Source organism: Rattus norvegicus, chromosome 15 (genome assembly GCF_036323735.1).
Source record: "Rattus norvegicus strain BN/NHsdMcwi chromosome 15, GRCr8, whole genome shotgun sequence".
In the NCBI taxonomy this organism is placed as follows: Eukaryota; Metazoa; Chordata; class Mammalia; order Rodentia; family Muridae; genus Rattus; species Rattus norvegicus.
In genome coordinates this window covers 89,580,139-89,603,632 of record NC_086033.1, presented here as the reverse complement: position 1 = coordinate 89,603,632, position 23,494 = coordinate 89,580,139, and the positions used below count along the sequence as shown (strand labels likewise).

At 38.9% G+C, this 23,494-nt stretch overlaps 1 pseudogene; it reads right to left on the bottom strand.

The window, feature by feature from the left end:
• Nucleotides 1-15,564: 15,564 nt before the first annotated feature.
• On the bottom strand, nt 15,565-23,225 carry Ldha-ps2 (lactate dehydrogenase A, pseudogene 2; annotated as a pseudogene).
• Between the last annotated feature and the right edge of the window lie 269 nt (nt 23,226-23,494).

Here is a 23,494-nt window from a genome sequence, read left to right as displayed (position 1 = left end):
TTAAATGGGGGAATGCAGTGAGCAAAAGAAGCTTTGTCTAGCCTTCACCACTGGAAATAAACAAATTAAACACTGAAATCACTTTTCTGGTGCTCTTGAAAATGTTACTTGAAGGATACATCAGTGCCTAGCACCTATTAACAGTCATTGAAAAGACGAGATTAGTAGAGTTACATCAGTTGAGATCATGAGAGAGATCAGTTGAGTAACGGTAGACCCTAGGCTGAGTTACATTTCCTGGGCCATTTTTGTTTGGTTTCTGCTGTGTTTGAAATATTTTTCATTTCTGTTGCTCTGGGCCATTGTGCACTTATTTCAGAAGCTTGCAGCCCTTCCTTCTCAGAGCCCCACTATTATTGTGGGATTCTCCTGGTCCTTTGAGCACTCCCCCCTGTCTTCCACTGCCCACTGTCCTTCACTAGAGTCCTTCACTGGTGCACTATCGTCTGCACATACAAGAGCCAAAGCAGAATACATCATGAACTCTCTTCTTTCACTCAAAACGTAACCACATCACTTCCCAGCTTCCTTTTTCTTCCTTCCACCCTTGTTCTCATTCGTGTTATTGTGTGACAAATCTTTTCCTAGGGAGACACTATAACATGTCCACTCACCCCAGATATGAAGCCCAGAACATTGCTAAGTACTGATACCACCAAAGTCCAACTTGGTGAACCAGTGAGTTTTCGTGGGGTTAACTAACAGGAATATGGGTGAGAAGTTGTAATGACTCAAAGATAGCTGCATTCATGAGACCCACCTCAGCATAGGCCACAGCACACAAATGTGAGGAACCTGGAGCTCAGTGCACAGCCTGCAGGCAGCTCAACAAATTGGAGAGTGTTCCTTCCAAGTGACAAGTGATGCAGTTGGTTTACAAAGGCTTGGGACAGCTGGGGTGGTTTCTGCATCTACAAGGCAGCTGGTCTGGTCACAGAGTTTCTTTGCAGTTTAGCTTGTCTACTATGGGAAGGGGAAGAGGTCTAGGAAATTTGTTCAGTTTCAGGGACTTCCTGAAGCTATTTTGGGTTGTATAATTTCTATTTAAGGATCTTCCCTACGGGATAGAATGCCTCAATCTAGGAAAAATGTTGCACAACACAAAAGTCCTCTCATTTCCTCTCAAACCAATTGCTCCTTTTCATTGATTAGTGTTGTTACACACACATATGCTATGAATTTACAAATACAACCTGAAGTGCCTGTTTAATATTGCTTATATGTATATCCCTGAAAGAATATTTTCAGGGCAAATATGATTAAGAGGAAATTTGCAATGGGAAAAGGTCATTAAAAAAAAGACAGGGGGTTGGGGATTTAGCTCAGTGGTAGAGCACTTGCCTAGGAAGCACAAGGCCCTGGGTTCAGTCCCTAGCTCCGAAAAAAAGAAAAAGGAAAAAAAAAGACAGGATACAAAGACTGTAGTGAACTCCAATAATAAGAGTTAAAGCAATCCAATTAAGAACCAAAAACTTGTGACTACATTTCCCACTTTCACATAAAGTAAATGATTAAATAAATATCAAAATAAATAAACAAGAGCATTTAGTCAAATTTTCATATGTTAAAAGGTGAATGAATCAGTGAATTTTCTCTTGGATAACATATTCTTCGAAATTTTAGTATAATAGCCCTTTAAGGTAGCCAACGACATTAATAGGTAATAGACATCCCTTTACAGTTCTTATAAAAAATTAAATTTGTTCAATTTAAAAGTAAAAATAAATTTACAAAGCACACAGAAATACGCTGAACTCACACAGCCCCTAGTTCAACTGATATAAAACTAAAACAAGACCCTTAAGGATACTATGTTGGGGTGGTAGACAGAATTACCTCATCGGTGACACCAAAGAAGACAATGATCTCTCTGAGGGGCTTACCTTTTTAAAAACAATACAGAAGAATATGTCAGGTAGAGGGCTTATAGTGTAGAAATTCACTTCCTCCCTGATACTGGCCAGCAGTCCCCTATGCCTCAAATGAGGGAAGTACAGGAATGAGAGTCGATTAGGGTAGAGGTAGACCAGTAAGACAAAGTAATTTGTCACGTGAACACCCTTATAAAGAGCCAAATAATTGAAATTTTTTAAATTTCAAAATGGGGATTCTAAACATCACAAAATAATTTTAATTATCCTGAAATGTTATTAAATATTCTGTAAAACTAAGGGACTATATTAAAATTATCTTCAGAAAGGAAATTACCGTTTTGAAATTTTAGAAATGCACGGTTCCATCTAAAGAAGATCAAGTAGTTGTCTTCCAACTTCTGAAACGTGGAAAGGAGGCCACAGAGGGGTGGATAGTTTCTAGGGTAAAGAAGATGGGTAGAGAAACACATGGGGGAGGAGACCCACAGAAATAAAGTTTTGGATGAATTTACTATAGTAAAATGTAATAATGTGCATGGCAATTTTTTTTTCATTAAACAAAAAGAAAACAATAAAATTGGTATTGTGTCTGTTCCAAACTCATCATATTAAAGCTTATGACACAACAAGATGAAAAACTATAAAGACTATTTTTTCAAGTATATTAAATTCATTTCAGCATGGTTAATAAGACAATTTTATCAAAACATTTTAACTTTAAGTTTTTAGCATCATTGACAGGCCTAGATGTTGACAAACATTGAGTCAAATATTTGCCATTTAATATGTCAGTCAGTAATCTTATTAATGGCCAAACAGGTAAACCAAAACTTATTTTTTTTCAAAAGAAAAATATCCTGAATATTTGTGAAAAGCTACACAATTTTATTAACACTGCACAATTTTATTAACACTTTAACTCAGAGCATTCAAATAGATCAAGCAAGTACGTTTTTTTTTATCACAATCCCCTATTCACAAAAACACACCTGTATTGTGAATACCAGACTCAGAAAACCTTGTGTTTAGTCTTGGGTGGTCTATTTGTGCAGGTTTGATTAAATATGTCTTTTCACAACAGGTGACTTTTTAATTGTTTTCTTATGGCAACCCATTTCTTCCTCAGGCTTTGTTTGGCTTGCATTAGTTTTCAGAGTTAACGACCATGTGTGAGAACATGCTGAGTACAGGTGGCCAATGGTTGTGCTGAGAGTGTGGGTGTCAGAGCAAATGCAGGGGCAAGTGATTTAACTTTACCAATTAATGCAGCAGTTGAATAGTCCTCCAACCCCGAAGGCTTTTCAAACAGAAAGCAAGCTCAGAATAGCACTTACTAATCCAAGTATGAAATGAAGAATGAAACAGCTTGTTCTTGGAATTTGTTGGCTTTCTTTGGAAACGTTGCATGTCTTCTTTCCTTGCACAGCTTGAGGGCCAAATCAGTTTGTTCGGTGGCTTTCTGTGTGGGAAATTCTATTAGACCTTGGTATGTCTTCACTCTCACTTTTGCATCTCATTGCTGTCCTAGATGCCTGCCAGACCAGGAATGTGAACTCCCGAGCCTCCTAACCAATAGATAGGACCATTTCCATATTGAAAGGCATTATAATCATGGCATCCAAAATAAACTCTTGTTACTAGATAGGCTTAAGATAATTTCACAATAGAAACTCAATTTGGAGTAAAATCATTATGGCTAGAAAATCTTCATTGAGTGGAATCAAAAGGGGAAAGTGGGCTAGCTACTAGGACCAAGTACAGAAAGTTCCTCCAATGAGCCAAACACCTCTTCTATTCCTTTCTTGAAAAAAAAAGAGGAACATTGTTTGCAATTAGCATAGGTAACTAAAACAACATGTGAAGTCTTGTTTTCCAATTAGAATGACTCCAAAAGACTGTTATGAAGACAAAGGGGTCCATGGGGACAATTTAAGCAACACAAAAATATTTGCTGAGTAATTTTTTTAAGATTTGAAATTATGGAAGTATCAAATATGCAAAAATATTTTAAATACTTAAAAATATTTTTAAATACTATATACTTCATGCAAATGCAGCATTATTCCATGCTCACAAATCCCTTGATATACATTCAACTGACAAGTGTGAATGAGCATGCACGTTTCTATACAGGTGCATATGATGGCTTTATAAAATATAGGAAGAATGGAATTATGGTCTGGGCTACAAATCAGTGAAATTCACTTACATTAATTTTGAGATAAACATGAAGATTGTCAAATTCATGGGAAAAATGTATAAGCTGAATGGCATTTAGATTTATTTCAGCACATCAGCTACTTCATGTACTCATTCCTGACTGTTGGAATTCTAGTGAACTTTGATCATAACACAGAACTATCTTTGAAATTATTTTAAAATACTATATTTACAGGTGCAGCCTCTCTGTTGCCTAGTTCAAATCTTTAACTTTGGACTCAAATAGCATCCATATTTTTCTTTAAAAACTCCCCTGGATTTTGAAGTAGATACTGTACTCTCATTTTTTCGAAAGGAAATACTAGAAACCAAAACTGAGGAAGAGTATTTCCTCTCTCTTTTTCTAACTGGAAAGTAACTTCAGTAGCTACAATATCACAGCAATTGTGGCGGGAACCAAGACTTCTGCTTCAACTTTGGAAGTGCACACTAATGTGAGGACACAATATTAATAGTCATAATAAACAATACTGTCCTAATATCTTGTTTTGCTCTGCCTATTTCTTAATGCCCTTGGATATTCACAATATGAAACTGCTAGCCAGAAAAACCCCCGTGTCTGTAAATCTCTGAAAATAACTGCTAGAAATCCAAGTATCCTTAGGAAATTAAGAGAAGGTAGAGTATAAATAGGTGATAGGAAAATAGACCCACTGAATTGAACGTAAGACTACTGACTATTAAGTCATAAAGATCTTTCTCGATCAAATCTGTGGACCTTTTGGTATTTGTTAGTGATGTATGCTGTCACTGTCTCCACTAAATAAATGAGGAGAAAATCTATTCTTCGTCGGTAGCAGTAGACTAGTCTTTTATTTCATTATCATCTACTCACATACATTATAGCATTGACTCAGCCATTTTACCCAGTAGTGTGAATATTTAATGTGGATTTCACTAATCCTATTGGGGAAAGTAATAGCCTCATTATATTGTCACAGTTAATATATTTACAATATATTAACTAGGTTTTCATTATTAATTTTAACCAGAATGCTAACTTTGGCATAACTTGTATTTTATATTTTGAGTTGACCCAATGTAGTTTATGTTTTAGTTATTTTAATGTTTTTTAAATTTTTAAATAATTTTACAGTATTATCTTGAAATTTTCATACATGAGTACAATGGATTTTTCTCACATTATTACATAAGAAATGGAATCTACCTCTGGATGAAGACATGTCATTGTTCCTTCCCTGTAACAGTTAATTCAGTTCTTCAGGAAGCTTAATAACTCTTAAGTTATACAAAAAAGTGAAAGGAATAATTACCTCTCCTATGAAATAGTGTACTTGTTCTGTCCTAAGTTCTCATCTTTAGGTCCAGCCTATAGCTCTATTGGGTCTGCCCACATCTCTGACTTCTGAACAGACTCAGAAAAGCTTAGCCATTTCTTTTCTTCTCTTCAGAATTTCTTGTGCTTGATAGCCAGAGCCTGGGTTTGCTTCTTATGGTACTTTGGAATTCCTTACTCTTTCTCTAAAGTTTCCTCTATGTAACATGGCCACTTTTCTATACGAGGCTATTAACTGCCTGGCCTCTTCAAAAGGGTTGGGATCTTATATATCTTTACCCAGGCCATGCTAGAAGGTTGACTGATGTGGTGGTGTGCAAGACACCAAAGCTATGGACATTTGGTGTCTTCAAATACCCAGTCAAATGATATGGGTATTTTAGTTGATTAAAGAACACCTGTTGTTGTTTTGTTTTGTTTTGTTTTTGTAATCTACCAAAAAAAAAGGAAAATTATCACCTTAAAGTGAAATCATGGGGAAAAAAATCATTTTAAAGAAATAAGAACAGGAAACACCCAGTCACCATTATTGTACTGTCTGACAAAATAGAATAATGACCCTAACAAATATCTATTGAATATTTTGCACAAAACATACAGAATGCACATTCCTCTAGAGATCCATAGAATAGAACACAGATTAGGACAAAAAAACAAGTCACAATATGAACAGAAAAAAATTGAATGGACTCTGTGTTTTCTATCTGACCACAATGCAATAGAGCTCATGAAGGAGTAGCAAAAATAATCAACCAACCAAAGAGTATACACATGGAAGAACCCGGGGCTCTAGCTGCATATGTAGCAGAGGATAGGCCTTGTGAGCATCAATGGGAGGAGAGGCCCTTGGTTCTGTGAAAGCTTGATGCCCCAGTATAGGAGAATGCCAAGGCAGTGAAGTAGGAGTAGGTGGGTAGGTGGGTGGGAGGGGGAGCATCCTCATAGAAGCAGAGGGAAGGCGAATGGGAGAGGGGGGAACTGGGAAAAGGGATAACATTTGAAACATAAATACATAAAATATCCAATAAAAAAGAAATTATACAATCTCACAGAGATTAAAAAACACTCTGCTGAATGATGAATCAAAGTAGAAATCAAAAAGGATTTTTTGGAAAGCTGAAACTAAGTGAAAATTTAAAATAAATGATGGGAAGACTTCTCATGAAATTCTCACAATAAGTGGAAACACAGAAGTGTAAGTGTTACTTTTATTTTCTCAGATGAAGGAATGAGATAAGAACCATATCCAAACTGTGCAAATCCATGCCTTTTACTGAGTCTAGAGTGAGTTTAGAGTGTTTCTTTCTCCATTTTAACAATTGGCTAGCTAATTCAATCTGGCTTCTCTTGGCTTCTGACTGAATTACTCTGCTTGGTCTCACACTAACTTTGGCAATCTGTTTTAATCTTCTGGCTCCTTCTCATTCCCTAGCTTGTTCTGTCTTCACCTGTGTCTAGTTTCTTCTCTCCACAATCTGTCTTTTGTAAAACTGTCTTGACCAAACTACCATACACATACTACCTCTGTCTCTGTCTCTGTTTGCCTCTCTGTCTCTCTGCCCCCCCCCTTCTCTTGCTTGCTCTCCCTTTCCTAGCTTGTCTGAAGTAGTCTTTTTTCCTATGCTGTTCTTTTGTGAGTTGGGCATATCCTATCTCTGACCCATTCTGTCAAATCTTTCTCTGATCCATCACTTTGTCTGCCCCTCAATTAGACATTTCTTTAAAACATGGCTGTTTCCTTTAATAAATAGCCTTACCTTCATGGTTAGGGATTAACAATGTGTACTTCTGTACTGTAATTGGTGACATGTCTACATTCTGGCTGAATCATAAAGACCTAGAAGGTCTTTGGATATAATCCTTTGCCAGAGTAGTCATGTTGCTTGATTAAAATTTCTCCACCAAAAAAATAATCTAAGTAATTAAGACAGTTCTGGGCAAGAGAATACTACTGGAGGAATACTGTATTGGATCTCAAATTATACTACAGAACAAAGTAGTAAGACTAACACAATACTGAAGCAAAACAGAAATATAGACTTTGTGAGGCAGAAGAACAGAGAAGAGGGTGCAAAAGTATGTCTGACCAAGACGCCAAAAAATACACACAAGAAAAGACAGCATCTTCTACAGTGTTGAGAAAACTGGGTGTCCAGATGTAGGAAAATGAAATTACACCCCTTTCTGTTACTCCGACCAAAAATCAACCACACATGTATCAATGACCTCATTGCTAAACTAGGCAACAGGTAAGCAGTGGAAAGGACTTTCTGAATAAGGCTCTATTTTTTCAAAACATTAAAGCCCAAAAATTGACAAATCAGATCTCGTAAAACTGAAAATCTTCCATACAAAAGGGAACAATAGACTGAAGAGAAATACCACAAAGTGAGAGAAAAAATTACCAGGCCTACATCTAATAGGAGAATAATATCCAAAATATACAATGAGCTCAAAAATAAGACCCAGTAAAAAGCCTGAACTGCCAATTCTGAAAAAAAAATACCTTAAAATAACAAAAAGTGTTTAACATCTTTAACAATTAGAGAAATGCTAATTTAAACTTCTTTGAGACTAAATCTTATTGAACTGAGAATGGCTAATATGAAAACAACATTAAATGCTGGTGCGGATGTGGGAAAAGAGGAATAGTAATTTTGAAACTATGGAAACCAATGACGAGATTTCTCCATAATCTAAAAAGAGGACAACCACAAGACTCCAGTATGCTGTTCCTGAGCTTAGACACAGAGAACTCTGTATGCTACTACGAGGATATTTGCTCATCCATTGTCTTTGCTATTCTATTCACAAGAGCTAGAAAATGGAAACAGCATGGAAGTCCATCACTGAGGATGGTAAAAGTGTGGGAAACAGACATAATGGAATTCTACTCCGTTACTTTTGAAAACTACAATGATAAAATTTGCAAATAAAAGGATGTAACTTCAAAAGACTGTATTGTGGAAACCTAGGTCCAAAAAGACAAAGTTCACATGTTCTTTTTTGTGCATCTTTAACTCTGCATCTTTAAATTCAAGCACATACCTCAGAGACTGTTCTTTTTAACCATGACTTAAAGGCTGGGACTTTGTTGCTGGTTGCCTGAAGACTGTTTTCTAACTGAAATTAATTAGATGATATTTTACTTTCCCAGTGATGCTGCTTCTCAAAGTCATCGTTTTGGTTCTCAAAAAATTAATTCAGTACTATGATCATTTTTAATTATTTCTCTTGTATATTATAATTATTTATTTTTATTTTATAAAAAATACTGCATAGAGAAGGTACTACCAACCAAATTTCAATTTACTGAGGTTTTATGAGTATAGAGAGTATTACATTCACTCATCACAAAGTTAGCAGTAACGCCTTTCTTCCAAATGCCAAGTTTAGCACATGTTTTAGTTGTGTTGTTTTGGTTTTGTTGTATTTTTATATAACTTGTATATATAACTTGTTGTATTTATATATAGCTTGGTATCTCTGTTATGATGCCCAAGAAATCCTTTCATTAGCTTTATATGAGTCACATGTATATTAAAGCAATCTGGGATAGATTGATCTTTATTCTCATCTCATCCCATCTATCTGAGTAGAAAGAAAGATGTTTAAGAGTTATTTTTTACTTATGACAGTAACAGTAAAAATAAACTTGAATAGTTTTAAACTTTATATATCCTCATCATTTTGTTTCTATTTTATGTATGGTACTTTAGTTAGAATATCAGCATCGTAAGTACAAACAGGTTTAGTCTACTCAAGATACTCATGGATCCTGTCCTCTACACCTTTTCTCCTCTCCCTCCTCTCTCCTTTTCAGGTCCCTCCCTCCCTCTATATCCTGTGATTATTTTGTTCCCCCTTTTAAGAAGGACTGAAGCATCAATACATTGGTCTTCCTTCTTCGTGAGCTTCATGTGGTCTGTGGATCCCATCTTGGTTAATCTGAACTTTTGGGCTAATATCCACTGTCAGTGAGTGCATACCATACCTATTCTTTTGTGTCTGGGTTACCTCACTCAGGATGGTATTTTGTTGTTCCATCCGGGAACCAGGGGTTAGCCACTAGAAAGTCCCAGATGCCAGGGAAGCAAGAGGTTCCCAGAACCCCAAGGGGATAACATTAGTGGAAATACCCAACAGAGGGAAGAGAGAACCTGTAGAGACCATCTCCAGTAGATAGGCACGGCCCCCAGTTGAGGGATGAGGCCACCCATGCATCACAAAATTTTTAACCCAGAATTGTTCCTATCTAAAGGAAATGCTGAGACAAAAAATGGAGCAGAGACTGAAGGAAGGCCATCCAGAGACTACCCCACCTAGGGATTCATCCCACCTGCAGACACCAAACCCTCACACTATTGATGATGCCAAGAAGCACTTGCTGATGGGAACCTGGTATAGCTGTCCCCCGAGAGGTTCTGCCTGATAAATACAGATGCAGATAATTATAGCCAACCATTGGATTGAGCCTGGGGACCCTAATGGAAGATCTAGAGAAGGACTGAAAAAGCTGAAGTGGATTGCAACCCCATAGGAAGAACAATATCAACTAGCCGGACCACCTGTAGCTTCCAGGGACTAAACCACCAACCAAAGAGTATACATGGAGGGATCCATGGCTCCAGCTACATATATAGCAGAGGATGGCCTTATCTGACATTAATAGGAGGGGAGGCCCTTTGTCCTTTGGAGTAAGGGGATGCTAGAGTTGTGAGTTGGGTATGGGGGGGTGGGTGAAGGAGGACCCTCATAGAGGTAAAGGGGAGGGAGGAGGGAATGGGGTGTTTGCAGAGAGGAAACCAGGAAGGTGTACAAACTTGAAATGTAAATAAATAAAATAACCAAGAAAAAAGAAAAAGAGATTCTCATGGAATGGAAATGGAAGGAGAGAGAACTGATGCTTAGCTGTGTCTAGTCTGAGTCTTACTCTTGTCTGGAACATAAAACACTGATACCAGAGAAGCAGGAAGCTCACTTCTGCAGAATAGAGGAGGTACAAATGGAAAACTATTGGCCTAGGAGTGTAAACTTGGAGATATGCAAGTTAGGTAAATTCCAGAGAGAGACTGCACAATGGAGATCCTGTGGCTCATAATCTAGTACTATAAACTTACTTTTCCTAAGAAGATAAATATTATGCTTAAGTATTTTCCCATAAAATTGAAAGCAAAACAAAATGGGAGACAAGAAGCCCTTTCAGAGAAGACAGACAATTTATTGCACAGATTGCAATGATGGATTCATAAGCACCTAATTATTTCCCAATGAGTCACGTTTTGGAAATTGTGTGTGTACAGCTTTTTGTCTATTACTCTACCTCTGTGAAGGTGTGTAGCTGGGCAAGGGGTAAGCAGAAATGATAGCTATCTAGGGATAGGCTCAACTAATAACTGATGATGATAGATAGATAGATAGATAGATAGATAGATAGATAGATAGATAGATAGATAGATAAGAGGAGACAGAGAGAGAGAGAGAGGAGATTATTTCACTCAGCTGTTCACAAGTCTTTCCTGTTCACCTCTGACTGCAGAACACTCCTTTTATTCCTTATCCATACATTTCAGAAATATTGAAAATGTTCTCAGTAGTCCATTCATGCTTCAGTTGTCCATTCATGGTTTCTGGGTCCCTTCTCCAGTACATGTTTCCATGAATATACTTTGAGTTCTGCTCAGTTTACTCTACTATGTCACAAAATTATCTTCACATTATGCTATACAAGATATTAAAATACTATATGCCTTGACTTTCGGGGTTTTTTCTTTTTATAAAGTTTTAAATCCACGATCAAAATCCTACTTAACCTATATGAGTTCAATGACTTTGCAGATGTATTTTATGTAATATCCTTGTCCTTTATATCACCAAAGTAATATTGAAAACTTAAAACCAAGTAACATTATCTCTAAATGTCAGTGGTCTTCCTAAGTTACGTTAGCCCTGAGACTAGAGAATACAGTTCGATTGTCTTAGAATCTATCTAACAACTAATATTTTGCTTGTAAGTGCATTTGTAAATATGTATGTGTTAAATTTAATTATATTCCCCCTTTTTTGTTTTATGTAATGCATAGTTAAATAAATATAGATTGCAGAAGTTATGTATATCAAACACTGAAGATCTTTCCGCTTGACACTTAAACCCTAAAAAGGAAGAGAAATTAAATTAAAAAATTAAAACAAAACACTAACCTAAAAGACACTCTAGCAAAACAACGAGGGCCCTTTTATGAGCGGAAGGACTTAAAGTGGAAGGCAGGAGTCCCCTTGAGCTTTTCACAAGGAGGCAGCTGTACTGCTGGCAGCACTCCGCAGTTCAAGAGATATTTTTAAATCTGTTGTTATTAATTTGAGGAGAAGAAGTCTCTGTCGAGGGGAAAGAAAAAAGTCCAAGATTTTCTGTTTCCTTTTCCATCACTCACAGTCACTCTAATGTCAACACCATTTAGGTCAAGTTTCAGGCATTCAAAATGTGCGGCTTCATCCAGCTGCAAGGGCTAAAACTCTCCTAGAGCCCCACAGCCTAACTAATAAAATATGTCTAAGGGCGTTGGTAACAATTAACAGGTGTGTACCTTCCCCGAAAGGCTTTCCTAGGACATGTGACGTGTGAAGCTTGGAGTTTGTAAGACACGATGCGAGGCATATCTGGTTTTACTAATGCATGCTCAGGAAATGGAACTCTTTGTCCGCACAAATCCTGTAAGCATAGCTTATAAAAAGAGAATCATTTCACTCGTTGCAGTTAGCATACTTACAGGGTGCAGGCGTGGTCCCTGATGTCCCGTAGCCTGACCCTGGATCTTTCTTCTCCCATTACTGAAATGATTAAAATGAGTAAAGTCTTGGCTTTTAACTCTTAGTTTCCTTCAAGTATTTTGTTATTAGTCAGCCCTCTCCTATCCTTCCTCTTTTCCTACATCCTCCTTCCTTCCGTAGTCATCTACTGCAGAAGCTTGTTGCTGCACTCTTTTTTGAGCCACATCCTTTCTCTTTCCTCTGCCCAAACCAGGCAAAATTAATCAGGTCAAGGGTGCACTTAAAACTGGCCTAAAGATCCCTCCTCTCCGTAGTGTTTTGAGTTCTCCTTTCTCAGCCTCCACATTTTTTTTTGTTGGTCTGATTCCTCTCACAGTATTCATAAACCAAATCGCTAAACAATAGCGACCAATTGAACTGACCTCAACTGTGCCCTCGCCCTCCTTGTATCTCAGCAATTCTTTTATTTATCACTTGTTGACTCCCTGTCGCATTCCTCACTGCAGCTGTTCCAAATGTTTCCGAGGCTCTCAAATCCCCAATGCCAGCCCTCTTCCCTCCCTCTTAGCACATAACCTCACCTCCTACTGAGAAAATTAAAACCATCCCAACTCATGTTTACACAATTGTACTCCTCATCTACTCAAAAATATGTGAGCATCCCTCCCTTTTTGCTTTTGCATTGTCTTAAAGAAATGATGTCTTTGGCAAAGAAATAGCACTAGGCTCTTGTTGAATGTCCTGGGACTTGAGTGGACACAGAACATCTTAGACACTATGTATACGGACTGTATAATCTTGACGAGCTTTTTTTGTTGCGGTTCCAAACCCTCAATGGCATCATCTCTGAAATAGCAGTGATAATTTCTTAATTGTGGGAATCAAATGATACTTAGCAGCAGATCCTCAAATTTTAAAATTATACCTCTCATTATTATTTGAAAAGCCACAAGCCATAAACCCTCTACCTCTATTCACCCTTTCCTAAAAACTATGATGTTAATAATGAAAACAATTATAGTAAATAATGGCTCTCTGTTTTCTCATTAATTTACCTTCTCAGGGATTCCTTCCATTGCTCAATCTTTTTTATTCGACCAAAATTTATTAGATAATTCTTTGTCTCATACATTGCAAAGCTATTTTTCTTTGAAAGAAAATACAATGCTTGCCATCTTTCATCCCATACTTAGGCTTTGATCGGTATCCTGGAGAGAGCTGGTTAAAGAAGCTATCTTATTTTCTAAACAGTTGTTGAAATCTTTAATGCTATTTCCTTGCCCATCTCAACTGTAATTTGAAAAGCATCATTAATCCCTGCTCATCCTTCCTCATTTCTTCAACCTTCCATGTCAAACACTTACAGATGTAGTCCTGGCTGACTCTCTTCTCGCTCCATAACTTTCTCTATCCCTTTCCTGTAATCTTTGTTTCTTTTACCTTCAATTCTTTCTGCAGATACTACCCAACCTTAGGGAAAGTTTAGTCATGTGCTTTTACCCAGGTTTTCCTTAAGTCATTAAAGGCTTTAGGAATTAATTTCTCACAGTATGAAGTGAGGATCAAGAAATCCTGTATTCTATTTTTAAGGCGTTTTTATGCTAATACACAGTTCATAGTATCTGCAGTTTGGTATCCATTTTAATGCTGCCGTTAATTTTCTTGAAATTTCATATTTATAATTTCCTTTAAATATTTTTATCTTTATGCTCTCTCTAAATTCATATAGTACATGGGAAAACTCATTTCCTGACAAAATAGCTCTGCTTGTCCCCTATTTGTACTCATTCACTATTTCATTATCAATCCAGCCAAGTTTTGAATAATAAACGTTAAGAGCAAATACTGATCTTCAGTCTGTCATGGATCTGGATACCCAGCAGCACACAGGACTGAGTATTTTGTCAGTTCTTAGAGAAAGCTCTCTAACATGAAGCCATGCGTTGAGCAATTTATGCAAGTGTTGCATATGACCGGATGAGTAGAAGATATAACAAAAGTCAGATTCTCCAAGTATGTGGGGCGGGGAGGGGAGAAGAGAGATAGCAAACAAAGGGAGAGAGAGAGAGCTGTCAAAGTTGTGTTCTAAGGAGGAATCTGCTCTTTTTCAGCCATCAGGAGAGAAGAAAACAAGCAGTTAGATTTGGGAGATTTGATTTAAATCTTCTATTCCTTTCTCCCTCCCACCATTTTTATCGGATATTTTTATTTACATTTCAAATGTCATTCCCTTTCCAGGTTTCCTGTCTATAAGCCCCCTATCCCGTCACCTCTCCCCTTCTTCTATTCCTTTCTTTGCACACTCTTCTAGGACCTAGACCCTATGTCTCTACTCCACCTGTACAGAGAGCTTGTATTAATCCTATCATTAGTTTGCCTGTTTTCATTACTCTCAATGACCACAAATCTTAGGAATTACAGTGAAACCTTAGATCTCCTTTCTTTCTTTGAAGGTTCTTTGGCTCCTACCCTACACAGTACAACACACATAAATATCACGCATCAATCTATGTCTAAATTATTTTTGGTTTTCTTCCATAATTTATCTGTGGGATGATGGCCAGAAAAATATTTTTATTCATTTTACGCTCTTGCATAGAATAGAAATGGTCTATCTTGTCAGTTGAATAAAAATAGCTTTGGGAAAGTATTTTACATAGTCTCAGGAGTATTTTAGCTTTCAGTGCTGTCTTACTTAGCTTGGATAATAGATGAAGCTATTCATTTTCCACTGATTGTTCATTTAACAAAAATTAAGCATGGAATTATACAACAGGAAGAATATTAGTCATTTATTCACCATATTTAAAGGAGAGTCATCTTCAAGTCAACAATTTGAAGATCTGCTCAAACTTTTCAGCAGCATCCAAAGACGAAATTATCCAAAATGATTGCTTCTTCTCTCTAATCAAATCGTTTTTAAGCATAAAATTGAAGAAATTTTGTTTCTTTGAAAGTTAATGGAATGGAATGATAGAATCATAGTAGTTAATGTTGTGTTAAGTAGTCTAATCAAATAAAATTGTGTACTGTTAAATAGCAAGAAAAATAATACCCCCATAAAGTTGAAGGTATTTATATACAATAAAGAAATCCAACTTGTATCTACATCTAGATTATATGGAATTTATGAATTGCTTTGAAAATCTTATACAAAGTTAAACAACACCTCAGCAACCTAAGGCCAAGAAAAAGAAATAAGGAGGAAAGATTGGAAATGCAGTTCTAAGGGGAGAAAAAAAGACTATCATGATGCTGTCTCTTCTTGAATGTATAATATTTATAGTTTATATTTTCCATATTGTTTAACTTTCAATGTGTAACTTTCAATGTGACAGTGTGACCCGTCCAGCAGGTCCAGTTATTCAGGGTCCCGAAGAGGCGCTACCTGAGGGTCAAGGGGGGGAGAAAAGGAGACTAAGCAAGGTTCTGTTGTCAAGGTCTCGTTTATTGAGAGGAATGTACAGTATTTAAAGTTCTGAAGCAGGAATTGAAGCAGGAACTGAAGCTTAGGGTGGGGGAGTACTGAGAAGTGCCCAAGGATATAAGGTGAATCACTAAACTGCAAGATATTCTCCTTAAACAAAGAGGCAACAGTCTTCCGGGGACATATTCTTTGAAAAGGCCGAGCCCTTCTCAGGAATCTGCTCAGGGCAGAGCAGTAGCTTTGCTCAGGCTGAAACATCCTGTGATTGTTTCCTGAATCTTCCTGGGAGAGGCTTTTGTCCAATAATCTCATAATCTTACAGCAGCCATCTTAGGAGTGAGCATCTGTGGCCATACAGCCCAGAGTCTAGCCACCTTGAGCTGTACAGTCACAAAGCGGCCAGGCCCAAATCCAATACGGCTCCCTACAACAGTGTAACCTATAAAACATTCTTTTAAACTACATTCTTCACTAAGAGCAATTTATTTAGACAAAAATCTATTTTCTTACCTATAATCTATCGCTACGCATTGATAATAACACTGACGTCACTACTATCTTTTATGAATGCCAATTAAGCTACGCTTTTTCTAAAAATAAAGGTAAATTGACAACATTAGTTCTTCTTGTTATTTTTTTTCAAGGTTTATTTGGTGTTTTCCTTGATGTGACACTTGTGTGGTTGGTTCCACCATCCATATGTAGATCTTCCATTTCACATAATATTGCAATCTACACTACAGACACATATAATACAGGAAATGTCCTGGAGAACATTTATGCACAAGATATGCATAGTGGACTTGCACACTGGAGCCAGGCTATGACTGACTGGGAACTCATTGGCTCTAGGTGACGTTTAGTGACGGTGGGCAGTGCAGCAATGCAGCAGGCTCCCAGGGTAATCAAACCCTGCACACAGTTGGCAGTGTGTCTTGGAGACAGTGAGACTGTCACACTAACCAGGTACCACTTAGCAGCAGGGTAGAGCTGTGGGAACTGAGATTTTTCCCCAGACCATCTCAACACAACCATACTAACAACAGCTCAGAAGAGAACTGTATGATCTCCATAAAAACCCTGCTGCAGCCTGGACAGTGAAGTGCTAGGACACTGGGAAGACTTTAGAACTACAGCTCCTTCTGAATTCCCCAGAGGGTAGCTGTACTCTTCTTCAGGCGGGCCTCCTCCTCAGGAGTCAGTGTTACCTTCACAACATCTGAGATTCCATTTTGTCCCAGGATACACGGGACACTGAGGGAGACGTCATCGATTCCATAGAGATCCTTAATCATGGTGGAAATGGGATGCACCTGCCTAAAGTTCTTCATTATGCTCTTGGCCAAGTCTGCCACGGAGAGGCCAATGGCTCAGAATGTGTAACCTTTCAGATTGATCACTTCACGTGCACTGTCAACCACCTGCTTGTGAATATCTTCCACTGCTCCTTATCTGCATCTGTGCCCAGTTGTGGGTTCAGAAACTTCAGGGAAATGCTGGAAATATTCACACAACTCCACACAGGCGCACTGGAGTCGCCATGCTCCCTTAGGACCCACCTGTGGCAGCTCAGTGGGTAAACTCCCAGCCTTTCTCCCATCAGGTAACGGAACCGAGCTGAATCCAGATTGCAACCACTTCAATAACTAGGCTTTTGGGAAAGCCACTGATCTTCCAAGCCACGTAGGTCAGGATATCCACTGGATCTGAGACAATGAACAGCTTGCAGTGTGGACTATACGTCACAATGTTGGAAAGATGAACTTGAAGATGTTCACGTTTCGCTGGACCAAATTGAGCCGGCTCTCTCCCTCTTGCTGACGGGCCCCTACTGTGATAATGACCAGCTTGGAGTTTGCAGTCACACCACAGTCTTTGCTGGAGACAATTTTTGGTGTCTTAAGGGAAAGGCTGCCATGCTGGAGATCCATCATCTCCCCCTGTAAAGGGCCGCTTTAACATTCGCCACCACAAGATGGCGCTGGCTTCCACTGCGCCCCACGTGGAAGGCCAGGATAGCCTCTGCCATTACAAGATGACGCTGGCCTCCGCCGCACCAGCCGACTTCCTTTCAGGAAGTTAACTATGTGCGAATGTGCAAGAGTGCCTTCGTGCCAGGTCTTTGCCCACTCTGGGGCACGCCTTATGAGATCATGGGTAAGCGACCAATCAGGTGTGGATGCGCCGCGCTAGGGTGTATATAAGCCGTGCCATGCGGGCTCGCGGGGTGCTCTCTCCATAAGATTTTAATAAAAGGTTTTGGCTGCCGCAAGGATTTGTATGTCCCCGCGTGTTTTCTTGCTGGCGAGGTCGCGCGTGGGACATTTGGTGCCGAAACCCGGAATAAAAAACGCCACACCATCGCCAGGCACCGGGAGGGAGTCCTCCATCCGCGGAGAGAATCCAGAAGCAGCAGGAATTGAGGTAAACTCCGAGAGACATGATAAGAAAGCATGTCAGAAACGGAGCATAGTGAAAGGTTGCAACGAAAAAATGATACTGATCAATCTCAAGCACCAGGCCCTTCTGCGGTCTTACCACCGTCAGAGGTGATAGTACGGGGAAAGGACGCCCCGGGGACAGTGGCCACCTCGGCTACTGAGGGAGGGACCCCTGCAAAAACTGTGAAGAAACCGAAAGTTATGGATCCTTCGTGGACAAGGCTGGTAATTTTGTTTATTTTTTTCTTTGTGTGGGAAACCGTTACAGCCGCTAGGACAGGTCAGAGGGTCCTTACAGAGCAACAAGAAAGTATGTCAGAGGGAGGAAAGGTCTCTAAAGAAAAAACGAAAAGAAAAGGAGATAAAAGGAACACAGTATTTTGGGAGAAAAATTTTGTCTTTGTGCTGGTAAAAGGTGTGATCAGGCTCTATAAGCTTTGCAGAGTCATACTGATTAGGCTTGATAGAGGCAGACTGCCTGAAAATTTATTCAGGAGAATCAAACAAAAGGACATCTCAATGCCCATGCACAGTTTGATGGAGTTAATGTAGTTGGGTTGTGAGTAAAAATATTCAGGACTGTGTTTCACTTCCATACCATTGGCAAATGTCAGTCGTGCTGCTCAGATAATATATCTCAGTATCTTACAGGAATTGGGTTTCAACACATTGATGGACTAGTCCAGGAATTGAGACAATCCATCGTCCATATTGACTCCACTCGAGTGGATAGTCACCGTGAACACCATCTGGTTTTTTCCCCTCTTTGTCTATTGTCTGTCCCTGGTGCACCAGGATCTCCCCATGTCTGTCAGTTTATGTCTGTGGTTCTTGCTTCTCGTTGTTTAAATATTTTATGTTTCATGTTCAAAAGAAAAAATGGTAAAAGCTTTATCTGCTGGTCGTTCACACCTTGATTTGGTTTTAATTCGTTTCAAAAAGGAACAAATGAATAAAAAACAGTTTCAATCAGGCCTTTAGAGCCCTGCACCTGTAGCTAGGAACATAGGTTAGCTGAAGAAGCTGCCCAGAGGCTAAGCGTCTGCACGAGCTGATCTTAAAGGCGCCAGCAGCTTCTCAGCTTCTTTGGTACAAGAGTTGAGAGCTGTTTCTCTTAGAGAAATCCCTGACTTATTATTTGACTCAACAGGTAACAAGGTGCTTCTCTTAAAATCATAGCTAAAAAGGTTAAAAATGGTGTTTGGTCTAAATATTAAAGATATGTGTAGCCACTTCAATTTGTTTCTGATTGGTTTTAAATGTGTAAATATGCTCTACTTGCCTTGGTCATAGATTGTTGGCCTTTTTAGTTATTGGATATGGTTAAAAAGGTATAATATTGGTAACAGAAAGTTGACATAAAGCTGGTAATTTGGATGGAGTCATTTCTAGACAACATGTAGCATGAGCCAACCAAGGGAAACAGGTCTAAATTGAGATAATACTTTTATGGAATTCTTATCCTAGAAACCAGGCTTCTAAAAGAATTTAGGACAATGTCTCTTTGTTGAGGTACTAGAGACTACGCCATCGTGCGTTCATATATAGGAATTGGCAGTCAAACTTTGTACTAGTTTGTTGGAGGTCGAGTTTTGCTTTCCTAGTTGTGGTTTGCCCTGAAGCTATCTGTATTTTAATGCTAATTCCACTGCCCCAAGGACAGCTGCCTAGTCATGTACTCAGAACTCAGGTGACCTTGTGGTTGTGCTCAGGTGTTACAAAGAGAACTTAAAGATTGTGATTAAGGATTGCCAGTGTTACATTGACTAACTCAAACTTATTTTTAATTAAGAAAAAATCAAACAGGTAGAGATTGTTACAAGATTTACGAAGGATTGATGAGGTTTTGAAACTTGTGAGAGCATTACAGTCAGTTTCCCTACTCCAACTGCCATTTCAAGATAGATTTAGAGGATTGATTTTGAGTTTTCATTTCGTGAGCCTGCTTATAATTTTAGAGAGCCCATAGAGTGATATCATTAAGAATGGCTAATAGCCTTATATTATGTAATTTTGTTGCTTCTTCGATGTAAGAAGTTAGAACCTTGAATCTTTCAGTGTATATGGAAATTTTTACTACAAACCTTTGCTCTCAAAATGAGCTTTAATATTTGGGGAGTAGCTGTTACACTACTCCAGAAAAGAATATTTGAAACTAATTTCAAGCTTCTAAGGATATGTTAATTGGCTAAGTACCTCACCTTACCAGAGGACTTAGGTCTTTGTTATACACATTGGAGATAAAGCTTCAGCTGTGTTAATACAGAGTTGTGGACTAGAGTCATGGAAGTATTTTAAAAAGAAACCTGATAAAACATATCTTATTCCAAACAACAGTTAATTGGTTATTACAAAATACTGATATTTGGCCTATTACATATACAAATTTTTCAGACAAAATTGATAATTTTACTCTTTACATGCTTTTGTACTTCCTGTATATTTGTGCATACAACCCATAGGAAATGCGCTTACTGTATTTATAGGTGGTTCATCTAATGAAAAGGCTACATGTATAATCATAACTTGTTTATTACATAACTTGTTTATTCTCTTGAGTTTCTATTGCTTCAACACAGATTATTAAATTCCGTAGTTTAGCCACTGTTTTTAAATCAAGCTTTCAATTCATATACTGATAGCCAATGTGTGGCTTTTGGTTTACAATTGATTTCAATTACTTAATGCTTTATTAGAGACAGGTTTTCTACTTAAAATCAGTGAGTGATTTCAGTGTAAATTGTCTGACAACTCACTGTCCTTTCAGTGCTCTGGCTCAGACAACTAAACAAAACCATAGACCCACCTCTTTGAAAATGATAATGGAGTTGATATGAAAAGAGGAAGACTCCATTTGCTTGCTTTCTATTCCCAGCCTCACCCTGCCAGTTCAGGGATTTCTAGTAAGACTGAAATTGGACAATATTTACAGGATTTGGCATTTCTAATTAATGCTTATGTTTAGGTAAATAAAGTTTGTGAGGTGCTAGAGAAATGGCTTAGTGGTTAAGAGCACTAAGTACTGTTCCTTTATAGGACATTTAAGAACTCAAACTGGATTGCCTGGGCTCTTTAACAAGGGAGGACAATGATACCAGACAGATTGTAGGCCTTACGTAGGAACAATTAGTCAAAAAATCTCATTCTTTATATATCCAAAACAATAATGCTGGAGACAATAATTTGATATACAAGTCAATTTATAAATACAAGTGCTCAGTGTCCTCAATCTAATCCTCGAGGACTTACCTTAATAAATAATATCTTTACTATATCTTTATAAATAAAAAGGGGGAGTTATCCCTGTATGCTAAATAATGCTCCTTTTATTTCAATTTTAAAATTTGGATGCCAAAGTTTATGGCACCCTACAACTAGGCATACTTCTGCCTAGGTGAAATAGAAAGATCCACATATTGACATGATCCTGTCCAGATATTTTATATGGGGAAGAGGGAATGTTTGTGTTTTTTCTACAGGATGCTACAAGAGTGTGCCAGCTGCCTGAGTGGTTGCTGAGACTTGCTGATCCTGGTTACATGAAGATTCAGCTCTCGTGGTTCGGGTCCCTGGAATCATTCCTCTGCCCTGAGAGGAAGATAGAAGATTCCCCTTCACCTTTTGTCATCTCATCACAGAGATTTTGGCGTTGCTGCAGTCAGTGTTACCGCTGCGTGTGTCCCGTCCCACTATGGCCTGCTCTCTGACCCTCTGTGCACTGCTGCTTTCTGGAGAAGACTGGACTCCAGCCGTTGCTGCCGCCTTCATTCCCTGGTGACTCTTGCTGCATTAACTGATCATTTTACAGACTGTAGCTTCACAGGAATGCCACCTGCGTAAAGCTGCTGTGGACTGGGGAACTCTGCCCTGGTTGTACAGATCTCAGAAATGGTTCCATTGCCTGCTGGTTGTTCCAGAGATCCTGAACTGTCCTGGAAAAGACCTTGACACTTTCGCTGCTATTGTAGCAGCCATTACTGCTGCAGACATTGTGTCTGCAGTGTCTGGAGTTATCCTCCCCCAATCTATTGTTAGACAAGCACAGTGGGTAAACTTTCTGGAGTATTTACTAACAATTGGGAATTCTAAATTCTATTATAGGAGCGGCTTGACTACGGCCCTTGGTGGTAACAGCTGAGGTGAACCAGATGAGGTGCCCGCTACTTATCGGGAGTGGCTCTGTTTGGTGCATCCCTATGCTATGGATTAGTATTCATGCTATTGTTGGTTTGCAAACTCAGATCTCAACAGAAACATGACAAGGCCGTTATCACTCAAGCACTTGTGGCCATTGTACTAGGGGCCTCCCCTGGAATTTGGTTATCTATGCTCAGGAATTAGTCAGTATCTGAGTTCTCTGCTCTTGCACCCCATGGATCTGTGGATCCATTGCACTGGGATGAGAGAGACTCAATGATCCTTTGATCAGCCCTTCCACATTGCTGAGGTTTCCTCATTGCACGCGATAGGGTGATCATGATTTGTTATAAAATAAATGATTTGTGATAAAATATAAATAAATAGGGGGAGATGTAAAGGGCCGCTTTAACATTTGCCACCACAAGATGCGCTGGCTTCCACTGCGCCCCACGTGGAAGGCCAGGATAGCCTCTGCCATTACAAGATGGCACTGGCCTCCGCCGCGCCAGCGGACTTCCTTTCAGGAAGTTAACTGTGTGCGCATGTGCAAGAGTGCCTTCGTGCCAGGTCTTTGCCCACTCCGGGGCGTGCCTTATGAGATCATGGGTAAGCGACCAATCAGGTGTGGATGCGCCACGCTAGGGTGTATATAAGCCGTGCCATGCGGGCGCGCGGGGCGCTCTCTCCATAAGATTTTAATAAAAGGTTTTGGCTGCCGCAAGGATTCGTATGTCCCCGCGTGTTTTCTTGCTGGCGAGGTCGCGCGTGGGACATCCCCCTTTAGCTTGTCTTCCATGACATCAACAAGGGCAAGCTCATCGGCCAAGTCCTTCATTAAGATACGGATGGCACCAGCCATGCCAACAGCACCAACTCCAACAACTGTAATCTTGTTCTGGGGGACCTGTTCTTTCTTTAAAAGGTTCACAGTCAGCTGGTCCTTGAGGGGTGCCATCTTGGACTTTGAATCTTTTGGGACTGCAAGTGCACAATGGGGGAACGATGGGCAAGCAGCAACAGCGTGGCCTAGGCTCAGCGATAGTGGCTCCAGCACCCTTATTACTACTTAATAGTAACAAAATAATTAATTACTCATAAGAGGGACACATTTCTAGGCTCTAATAAATACCAGTATTTATTAATGTCATTTACTCAATTGCCAGTATTTACTTTTTAATAAAATAAAATGAATAAATAAATTTATATAAAAGTAAAATAAAAATTCTGGTAGTTTTTTTAAAGGTAAGATTCATAATAACGAAAATACTAGATATGGAATAGAGTTACTGTATAGAAATAACCACAGAATAATTCCTACAAGATTATT